Genomic DNA, 11,825 nt, shown 5'->3' with positions numbered 1-11,825 from the left:
GTTCTGTGGTTGGACATCAATTTTTAAGTTCAGGTCTGGTCTTTTCTTTACAAATTCTTGGAATACTTCTATTTTGTTGAATGACCATACTTTCTCCTGTAAGAATATAGTCAGTTTTGCTGGGAAGTTGATTCTTGGTTGTAGACCTAATTCCCTTGCTTTCCGGAATATCACATGCCTTTCAGTCCTTCAGTGTGGATGCAGCCAGATCCTGCATTATCCTCACTGTGGTTCCATGGTATCTGAATGACTTCTTCTTGGCAGCTTGTAATATCTTTTCTTTGGTCTGATAGTTTTTTAATTTTTTTTTAATTTTATAGTATTTTATTTGATCATTTCCATGCATTATTCATTAAAGACAAATATCATTTTCTTTTCCTCCCTCCTACCCCCCGTAGCCGACACGTGATTCCACTGGGTGTCACATGTGTTCTTGATTCAAACCCATTGCCATGTTGTTAATATTTGCATTAGAGTGTTCCTTTAGAGTCTCTCCTCTGTCATGTCCCCTCAGCCACTGTAGTTAGGCAGTTGCTTTTCCTCGGTGTTTCTACTCCCTCAGTTTGTCCTCTGCTTATGGGCAGTGTTTTTTCTCCTAGATCCCTGCAGATTGTTCAGGGACATTACACTGCCACTAATGGAGAAGTCCATTTTATACCACAGTGTGTTTGTCTCGGTGTACAATGTTCTCCTGGTTCTGTTCCTCTCGCTCTGCATCACTTCCTGGAGGTCGTTCCAGTCTCCATGGAATTCCTCCACTTTATTATTCCTTTTGGCACAATAATATTCCATCACCAACATATCCCACAATTTGTTCAGCCATTCCCCAATTGATGGGCACCCCTCGTTTTCCAATTTTTGGCCACCACAAAGAGCGCAGCTATGAATATTCTTGTACAAGTCTTTGTGACCATTATCTCTTTGGGGTACAGACCCAGCAGTGGCTGGATCAAAGGGTAGATATTGTTTTGTCGCCCTTTGGGCATAGTTCCAAATTGCCCTCCAGAATGGCTGGATCAGTTCACAACTCCACCAGCAATGAATTAATGTCCCTACTTTGCCACATCCCCTCCAGCATTCATTACTTTCCATAATTGTCATGTTAGCCAATCTGCTAGGTGTGAGGTGATACCTCAGAGTTGTTTTGATTTGCATCTCTCTGATTATAAGAGATGTGGAGCACTTCTTCATGTGCTTATTAATAGTTTTGATTTCTTTATCTGAAAACTGCCTATCCATGTCCCTTGCCCATTTATCAATTGGGGAATGGCTTGATTTTTTGTACAATTGATTTAGCTCTTTATAAATTTGAGTAATTAAACCTTTGTCAGAGGTTTTTGTGAAGATTTTTTCCCAATTTGTTGTTTTCCTTCTGATTTTAGTTACATTGGTTTTGTTTGTACAAAAGCCTTTTAATTTGATGTAGTCGAAATTATTTATTTTACATTTTGTGATTCATTCTATGTCTTGCTTGGTTTTAGTCTTTCCCTTCCCAAAGGTCTGACATGTATACTATTCTGTGTTTACCCAATTTACTTATGGTTTCCTTCTTTATGTTCAAGTCATTCACCCATTCTGAATTTATCTTGGTGTAGGGTGTGAGGTGTTGATCTATTCCTAATCTCTCCCACACTGTCTTCCAATTTTCCCAGCAGTTTTTATCGAATAGTGGATTTTTGTCCCAAAAGCTGGGATCTTTGGGTTTATCGTATACTGTCTGGCTGAGGTCACTTGCCCCCAGTCTATTCCACTGATCCTCCTTTCTGTCTCTTAGCCAGTACCAAATTGTTTTGATGACTGCTGCTTTGTAATATAGTTTGAGGTCTGGGACTGCAAGGCCCCCCTCATTTGTGTTTTTTTTTTCATTATTTCCCTGGATATCCTTGATCTTTTGTTATTCCAAATGAACTTTGTTATGGTTTTTTTCAAATCAGTAAAGAAATTTTTTGGGAGTTCCATGGGTATGGCAGTAAATAGATAAATAAGTTTGGGTAGGATGGTCATTTTTATTGTATTGGCTCATCCTATCCATGAGCAGTTAATGTTTTTCCAATTGCTCAAGTCTAGTTTTAGTTGTGTGGCGAGTGTTTTGTAGTTGTGTTCATATAGTTCCTGTGTTTGTCTCAGGAAGTAGATTCCTAGGTATTTTATTTTGTCTAAGGTGATTTTGAATGGGATTTCTCTTTCTAGTTCTTGCTGCTGAGCTGTGTTGGAGATATATAGAAAAGCTGATGACTTAATGTGGGTTTATTTTGTATCCTGCAACTTTGCTAAAGTTGTTGATTATTTCAATTAGCTTTTTGGTTGAATCTCTAGGATTCTTTAAGTAGACCATCATGCCATCTGAAAAGAGTAATAACTTGGTCTCCTCCTTGCCTATTTTGATGCCTTCAATTTCTTTTTCTTCTCTAATTGCTACTGCTAGTGTTTCTAGTACAATGTCAAATAGTAGAGGTGATAATGGGCATCCTTGTTTCACTCCTGATCTTATTGGGAATGCATCTAGTTTATCCCCATTGAAAATGATATTAGCTGATGGTTTTAGATATATACTGTTTATTATTTTTAGGAAAGACCCTTCTATTCCTATGCTTTCTAGTGTTTTTAATAGGAATGGGTGTTATATTTTATCAAAGGCTTTTTCTGCATCTATTGAGATAATCATGTGGTTCTTGTTTGTTTGCTTGTTGATATGGTCACTTATGTGGATGGTTTTCCTAATATTGAACCAGCCCTGCATCCCTGGTATAAATCCTACTTGATCATGGTGGATGACCCTTCTGATCACTTGCTGGAGTCTTTTTGCTTGTATCCTATTTAAGATTTTTGCATCTATATTCATTAGGGAGATTGGTCTATAGTTTTCTTTCTCTGTTTTGACCTGCCTGGTTTTGGAATCAGTACCATGTTTGTGTCATAAAAGGAGTTTGGTAGAACTCCCTCTTTCCTTATTATGTCAAATAGTTTGTATAGTATTGGGATTAGCTGTTCTTTGAATGTTTGATAGAATTCACTGGTGAATCCATCAGGCCCTGGGGATTTTTTCTTAGGAAGTTCTTTGATGGCCTGTTGGATTTCATTTTCTGATATGGGATTATTTAAGAATTCTATTTCTTCTTCTGTTAGTCTAGGCAGTTTGTATTTTTGAATATATTCATCCATATCACTTAAATTGGTATATTTATTGCCATATAATTGGGCAAAGTAATTTTTAATGATTGCCTTAATTTCCTCATCAGAGGTGATGTCCCCCTTTTCATCTTTGATGCTGTTAATTTGCTTTTCTTCCTTACTTTTTAAAATTAGATTGACCAGTACTTTGTCTATTTTGTTTGTTTTTTTCAAAGTACCAGCTTCTTGTCTTATTTATTAAATCAATAGTTCTATCACTTTCGATTTTATTAATTTCTCCCTTAATTTTTAGGATTTCTAGTTTGGTTTTCTGCTGGAGGTTTTTAATTTGGTCAGTTTCGAGTTTCTTTATTTGCATTTCCAATTGATTGATCTTTGCTCTCCCTAGTTTGTTAATATATGCACTCAGGGATATGAATTTACCTCTGATTACCGCTTTGGCTGCATCCCAAAAGGTTTTAAATGATGTCTCGCCATTGTCATTTTCCTCGATGAAATTATTAATTGTTTCTATGATTTCTTCTCTAACTAAACGATTTTGGAGTATCATATTGTTTAATTTCCAATTAGTTTTTGATTTGGTTTTCCATGTACCATTACTGATCGTTATTTTTATTGCCTTGTGGTCTGAAAAGGCTGCATTTATTATTTCTGCTTTTCTGCATTTGTGTGCCATGTTTCTGTGACCTAATGTATGGTCAATCTTTGTGAATGTGCCATGTGGTGCTGAGAAGAAGGTGTATTCCTTTTTATCCCTATTTATTTTTCTCCATATGTCTATTAATTCTAATTTTTCTAAGATTTCATTCACTTTTTTTACCTCTTTCTTATTTATCTTTTTATTTGATTTATCTAAATTTGATAATGGTTGGTTCAAGTCTCCCACTAATATGGTTTTACTGTCTATTTCTTCCTTTAATTCTCCTAGTTTCTCCATTAGAAATTTGGGTGCTCTATTATTTGGTGCATACATGTTGATTAGTGATATTTCCTCATTATCTAAAGTCCCTTTTAACAAAATATAATTACCTTCCCTATCCCTTTTGATCAAGTCTATTTTTGCTTTGGCTTTATCAGATATCATGATTGCCACTCCTGCCTTCTTTCTGTCAGTTGAGGCCCAGAAGGTCTTACTCCATCCTTTAATTCTGACCTTGTGGGTGTCTACCCGCCTCATATGTGTTTCTTGGAGATAACATATGGTAGGGTTTTGGATTCTAATCCATTCTTCTATTCATCTACGTTTTATGAGTGAGTTCATCCCATTCACGTTCAATGTTATGACTGTCACTTGTGCACTCCCTGGCATTTTGATATCCTTCCCTAATTCTAACCTTTCTTCCTCAGCTCTACTTTTTAGTCCAGTGATGTACTTTAAATCAGTCCCCCTTGTATTTCCCTTTCTACCCCCCTCCCTTCTTATTCCCTCCCTTATTTTCCCCTGTAGTCTTTTTAAAATTTCCCACCCACCCTCTCCCTCCCTTGTACTGCTTCCCTCCCCACCAGTCTGTTTTTTACCCTTCTACTCCCCTATAGGGTGCAAATCACTTCTCTTCCCCAATGGATTGGATTGTTCTTCCCTCTTTGGGTCAGTTTCAAAGTATGTAAGAGTTGAGTATTTCCTATCACCAACCTCTTTACCCTTCCAGTGTATCGATGTTCTTCCCCCTCCTGCCATGAGTTTCTTTGTGGCATATAAATTTACCCCCATTTGTTTCTTTTCCCATTTCTTTTAGTCATAACCTCTTTTCTTTTTTAGCTTTAGTCATGTATATATATATGTATATATATATACATACACATGTATATGTATTTATGCATGCATATATCCATATACCTATGTATGTCTTGTCCTTTCATCCTATACAGTTTGTCAGTGTTCCCTCTGAGTGTAGTTCTTCTAGCTGCTTAGGTGATAGCAACAGTTTTTAAGAGTTGCCAATGACCTCTTTTCTTATAGGGATACATATCATTTTAACTTATTGAGTCTCTTAAAAAAACCTTTTGTTGTTGTTGTTGTTGTTTTTCCCCTCTTTTTTAATTACCTTTTGATGATTCTCTTGAGTTCTGTGGTTGGACTTCAGATTTTCTGTTCAGCTCTGGTCTTTTATTTATGAATGCTTGGAACTCTTCTGTTGTGTTAAATGACCATACTTTCCCCTGTAAGAATATAGTCAGTTTTGATGGGTATTTTATTCTTGGCTGTAGGCCTAGTTCCCTTGCTTTCCGGAATATCATATTCCATGCCTTTCGGTCCTTCAGTGTGGATCCTGTGTTATCTTCACCATGTTTCCATGGTATCTGAATGGTTTCTTCTTGGCAGCTTGTAATACCTGTTCTTTCATCTGATTGTTTTTGAATTTGGCTATAACATTTCTTGGTGTTGTCAGTTGGGGATTAAATACAGGGGGTGATCTGTGGATTCTTTCAATCTCCACTTTCCCCTCTTGTTCTAGGATTTTGGGACAGTTTTCCTGGATAATTTCCTCTAGTATTATGTCCATGCTTTTTCTTTTGTCGTGGTCTTCTGGTAGTCCAAGTATTCTTAAATTGTCTCTTCTTGAACGATTTTCTAAATCGTCTGTTTTGTGAATGAGATGCTTCACATTTTCCTCAATTTTTTCATTCTTTTTGTTTTGTTTTATAGTGTCCTGCTGCCTTGTGAGGTCACTTGATTCTAGTTGTTTTACTCTGGTTCTTAAAGATTGGATTTCATCTTTGGCTTTTTGGTCGTCTTTTTCCTTCTGGTCTGAGTTTCTTTGAAGATCGTCTTTCATCCTCTTTATCTCTTCTTTCATCTCCTTTGCCTCATCTTTCATCTCCTTTTCCTCATTTTCCAGCTGGATGATTTTGGCTTTCAGGACACTATTTTCTTGTTTTAGTTCAAGTGCCTCTGTTTCCAGATGACTTATCTTAATTTTTAAGTTCTTTTCCCAATTGTCTTCAGCCTCTCTTAGTTGTGTTTTGAGTTCTTCCACAGCCTGTATCCAATTTGCTGGGATTTCTGGTTTATCATTTGCTGATCTCTCCCCCTCTGTTCCATTTGGTGAATAGTAGCTGTCTATTGTAGTTTATTTCTTCTGTTTCTTTTGTTTGTTCAAATTCACCCCTTCTTTCCTCCCCGTATTTGTCTGTGCTCTTGTTCCTCTCATTTTTTTGTTTTTTAGGGACTTCTATCAGTCTCGCCTCTTGGAGCTTTAACAGAGGATCTCTTGGTGTAATCTCTGAGGGAGGGTTGTTAGGGGTTTGAGCTTTCCTGTCCTCTGGAGGCTTTTGATTGGCTTAAAGTCCAGCAGTCAATGAGGATGGATGAGGAGCCTGGGCTTCCCTGTGTTCTGGAGACTTTTGATGGGGTTGAGTTCAGCTTAGTTGGGCTCAGTTTACTCTGAGTTTTAAACTTCCTGGACGGCTGGAGCAGATATGGAGGATCTCTAAAGCTCTGGCCAGGCTGCCAGGTCTATGGAGAAAAAAAGCCTCTGATATGATTGGTAGACGTGAAAATTTAGAGGAGGGAACACAAGAGTAAAAGGTCTATATATTTGCTTCACTTCCTTTCTCCAGTACCTTTGACAGCGCAGACGTGGCTGGTGACAGTGTACTGGGCCTTTTGGCATCTTGGTGTGGCTACAGCTATTGTCCAGTTTGGTGGTGAGTTTCTGGGTAAGTTTTTCCTCCTTTACTTTCCAAACTTTATCCTCTTAGAAGTCTCTAATCTCCTTCAGAGACCTATAGGCAGAGATCTTGAACTCCCCCTGGCACAGGCAGGTGAGAGAAATCCTATATCTTCTTCCCTCTTTCTCCTTAAATCCTTCCCTCTATATTAATTAAAATTACCATAAACTTCCAGACTGACTTGGGTATTTTATTTGGGATCTTTCCCTGGCAACCAATTAATTTAGATTTTAAGTCACAACCCTAAAATTATCTTTACACATCTCAGAGGCCACTGAGGAGTTAGCTTGTTCCACCCCCCCCCCCCACAGTCCTCTAAGGTCATTATTGGCCCCTAGAGGTGTTGTAACTTTCTCATGATATTCTCTTTTAGGCTCAACTTCTCAGCTCTTTATTCCACACTCTCTTTCCCTCCCAATCCTGGCAGCTTGATTTCAGTACCTTCACCTCCCTTCACTCATGATGGCAGAAACTGGGGACTTAGAGCTAGCAAAAGAACACAGGAGACCTGGATCATACCAAATTGAAAGGCTGAATGGCAGGAGCTCTTGAAAACAGAGAAGTATAGGAGTATCTGAGACCACAGAGCATATGGGGAAAACTTTAGTGGTAACCAGCTGTTTTGCCTATGCTCCAGGACTTCTGTCATGCTGTTCAAAAACAAGGAAAACCCTTAGGAAGCCAAAGATTTCTGATGGTGACATTAAGAGGTAGGTAAAGTGAAAATCTGGCTCAAATCACCCCAAAATCTACTAAAAGAAGTCAGAAGATATCAACAGGTCCTAAATCTAAGACCCTTATCTCACAACAGAGTTTAGAGTACACTCAGAGACATTATAGAAGAAAGGAAATAGTGGTCTCAAAGGATGGGTATTTGGTTTGACATCAATGATACCCCAACATTCATCTCGAGTTAGATGAGACCTTCTGCAAAAGAAGGGAGGGGACCAAAGACACTGGATTCCTCCCATTCCTAACTCCCCTAAATTTGTGCCTTTAAAAAAATCACTAAAACTTTCTAAAGTAAAAAGAGAAAGAAAAGCAAACCGACAAGGAGCAAACAAAAAATACAAAGCAATAATTAATAAAGAAAGTCTTTTTTTATTGATTTTGGTCAATTTAGAACATTATTCCTTGGTTACAAGAATCATATTCTATCCCTCCCCCCCCTACGCCCACCCTTCCCATAGCCCATGTGCAGTTCCACTAGGTATTACATGTGTCCTTGATCAGAACCTATTTCCATGTTTTTGATTTTTGCACTAGGATGTTCATTTAGAGTCTACATCCCCAATCATATCCCCCTCAACCCATGTAGTCAAGCAGTTGTTTTTCTTCTGTATTTCTACTCCCACAGTTTTTCCTCTGAATGTGGATAGTGTTCTTTCTCATAGATCCCTCTGGGTTATTCAGGATCACTGCATTGCCACTAATGGAGAAGTCCATTACATTCAATTGTACCAGTGTGTCAGTCTCTGTGTACAACATTCTCCTGGTTCTGCTCCTTTCACTCTGCATCAATTCCTGAAGGTCATTCCAGTTCACATGGAATTACTCCAGTTTATTATTTCTTTGAACACAATTGTATTCCATCACCAATATATACCACAATTTGTGCAGCCATTTCCCAATTGAAGGACTCATTTTCCAATTTTTTTGCCACCACAAAGAGCAAATATTTTTGTACATGTCTTTTTCCTTATTATCTCTTTGGGATACAAATCCAGCAGTGCTATGGCTGGATCAAAGGGCAGACAGTCTTTTAGTGCCCTTTGGGCATAGTTCCAAATTGCCCTCCAGAATAGTTGGATCAATTCACAACTCCACCAGCAAAGAATTAATGTCCCAACTTTGCCACATCCCTTCCAGCATTCATTATTTTCCTTTGCTGTCATGTTAGCCAATGTGCTAGGTGTGAGGTGATACCTCAGAGTTGTTTTGATTTGTATCTCTCTGATTATAAGAGGTTTAGAACACTTTTTCATTTGCTTATTAGTAGTCTTGATTTCTTTATTTGAAACCTGTCTATTCATGTCTCTTGCTCATTTATCAATTGGAGAATGGCTTGATTTTTTGTACAATTGATTTAGCTCTTTATAAATTTGAGTAATTAGACCTTTGTCAGAGGTTTTTATTATGAAGATTGTTTCCCAATTTGTTGTTTCCCTTCTAATTTTGGTTGCATTGGTTTTGTTTGTACAAAAAACTTTAATTTGATGTAATCAAAATTATTTATTTTACATTTTGTGATTTTTTCTAACTCTTGCTTGGTATTAAAATCTTTCCTTTCCCAAAGATCTGACATGTATACTATTCTGTGTTCACCTAATTTGCTTATAATCTCCTTCTTTATGTTCAAGTCATTCACCCATTCTAAATTTATCTTGGTGTAGGGTGTGAGATGTTGATCCAAACCTAATCTCTCCCATATTGTCTTCTAATTTTACCAGCCAAGAAAAGTCTTAAGGAAGAACAAGAAACCCATCTGAGTGTTGGGTGGGCAGGCAGACCAGAGGCTTCAGGGCAGACTGGCAATATCTCAGGAGGGGGGCTGATGGTCTTGAGGGCACTCTCATTGTTTTTTTTTTCTTCAAACATCATGACTAGCTTGAGGACCACTGAACATCTTCCAAGCATCATGTTCACAAAGTACCAGGAGGAAATGGTATCACTGATCCTACCTGTCACCTCAGAGATTAGCTTCCTCATATCTAGGTGGGTCTTTGAGACACCCAACTTCTCCATCATACACTTCAGGAACATCAAGTCAATTTCTCCTTCATTGTCCAGGTCAAATTCCATATACATCTCCTTGAAGGCTGGAGCTTTTCTTTATCACTGTACTTCTGGTCACAGAGAAATTCTCTGTTAATTTCCCCTAGCCTCCTCCCCTGCCAGACTTTCAGCAAGCCTAATGCTTTTCCTTCTTGGAATCTCTTGCTCAGGGCAACAGACATGCTGAAATCCCTCTTTCTGGTTGTCTGGTGCTAAAGATCCAAAGGAGAGTCAATGGAGTGGGTTGTGGACTCCTGTGGTCAATGCTTGGGGCCCAGTGTGAGGTCACATCTGTATAAAAGATTGAAATAGGGAACCCTTAAAACACATTGGGACAGGATCCCATACTGTTATTCTTGTCACTCCTACTCCACTTAAAGTTATAGGTGTCACATCATGGGTCCACCACTCCAGACTAAAGAGTGCCCAAAATAACTTCTTGGCTATGAGTGATTGAATTTTGGCCTAAATAACTGCCAGTATGTACAGACATAGTTGAAGTTTAACCATTGAAACATTCCTGCCTACAAATCCTACCCTTATTAGTATTTCCTTGAGACAACCAACAGAGTGAGCAGCTGCTCCAAAAATAACATTTCCCCTTCCTTACCACCATTTAAACTGTTGTCTTTTTCCCTGGGATGTTTTAAACAAGATGAAGTCTATTTTTGGCATCCCTGTCAGATACAGTACAAATGATTATGCCTTAGAAGTAAGGGAAGAAGGAGCTGGGCTTCTTTCAGTGGGTTCTGTGGCTTTCTATGACCCCGGGAAAGCCTTTGGGATCAATTCCTTCTACTTCTGCAAGAGATGGGAGCAAGTGATTTTGTTCACAAGCTCCAAAAAGAGACACAGAGGAAGGAGTTTATTTGAAAGAGGTCTTCTCTGTTAAACCACATCAACTCCTTCTTTATGGATCTTTGAGATTCAGAACCTGTTGGAATTCCCCTTCACACAGAACTATTTCTGGGAAGGTTTGGATCTGGGGAGCTGCCCCCTGCCTTTGGGACTCACCAGCTCTGGACTTTCCTGACTTTTTACTTTTGAAAGACCAAGTCAGGATCAACTCAACCAGATTCTGCCAAGAGCTTGGGCCCTTTCTTATGACTGAAAAAGGAAGAGTTCACCAGAGATGAGTAAAGTGTCTATTTGTATGTTTGTATGTCTGGGGAGTGGGGAGCACAAGGGAGAAGGGTCATTTCTATAGACTGAAAAATAAATGGAATGAAATGGTGAAAAAAAAAGAAAGTTAAGTAGTACCAGATTATATGTGCCCCAATTTGCAGGGTGATTGTGAACCTTATAAAGAGTATCATGTTATCACACTGCCATCTTTTGCTTCCCACTTCTGAAATCACCAACTTTTTATTTTATTTTATTTTATTTATTTATCTTCTTTTTTCTTAGAGTCAATACTGTGTATTGGTTCCAAGGCAGAAGAGCAGTAAGGACTAGGCAATTGAGGTTAGGTGGCTTGTCCAGGGTTAAATAGCAGGAAGTATCCAAGGCCAGGTTTGAAACCAGATCTTCCTGACTCCAGGCCTGTATCTCTTCTACTGTGCTGTAGCACAGTAGATGCTTCTGATCACTGACTTTTATCAGTGGTCACATCTTTTTACATCAAATGAGGTCAAAACTAAAAATTTATAGACGTGATACTAATTCTCTATACATTGTCTTAGGGAAAAATTCTCAATCTCTGCAGTCAGGATTCTTCAATTGGGAATTCTTGATCTTTATTTTTTTCCCTCCATTAACCATGAAATCATGATGGTTCCCAAATCACAGTTTTAATTCAAATCAAATTTATAGCCCAGTAAAACCTCTAGATCTTTTCCCCTTGTCATTCTTTTTCTTGATGCCTGTTATTTTTATGAACACACACCTTCATCCACTCATTGAATCTTCCTTGTAACAAAGAAAAATAATTAAAACAAACCAATACAATAAACATGACTGAAAACATATGCCAACATTCTGTACCTCAGAAATAGATTTAACTCATTTTGGTTGTCATATCACTCTAACTAGCTGAAGAGTTACTCAGCAGGAAAAGGGGATCATGGATATAAGATGATGTCATTATTCTTTACTACAAAGGTACTTTGAACATGTAGCTATCAACCCCTTTTTAAGAAATAAGATAAATTTATTATTTAGGTTTTTACTTAGAATTACAAAATTTAGAGATGTAAAGGAACTTAGTTTCATAGAAATACAGAATAATCCCTTTGTTTCATAGATGA

The 11,825-nt window shown here is 38.0% G+C and overlaps 1 pseudogene; it reads right to left on the bottom strand.

The window, feature by feature from the left end:
- Positions 1-7,997: 7,997 nt before the first annotated feature.
- On the bottom strand, positions 7,998-9,874 carry LOC130454769 (allograft inflammatory factor 1-like; annotated as a pseudogene).
- Between the last annotated feature and the right edge of the window lie 1,951 nt (positions 9,875-11,825).

The sequence above is a fragment of the Monodelphis domestica genome, chromosome 5, assembly GCF_027887165.1.
Source record: "Monodelphis domestica isolate mMonDom1 chromosome 5, mMonDom1.pri, whole genome shotgun sequence".
Lineage (NCBI taxonomy): Eukaryota > Metazoa > Chordata > Mammalia > Didelphimorphia > Didelphidae > Monodelphis > Monodelphis domestica.
This window is presented reverse-complemented; position numbering and strand designations above follow the sequence as displayed.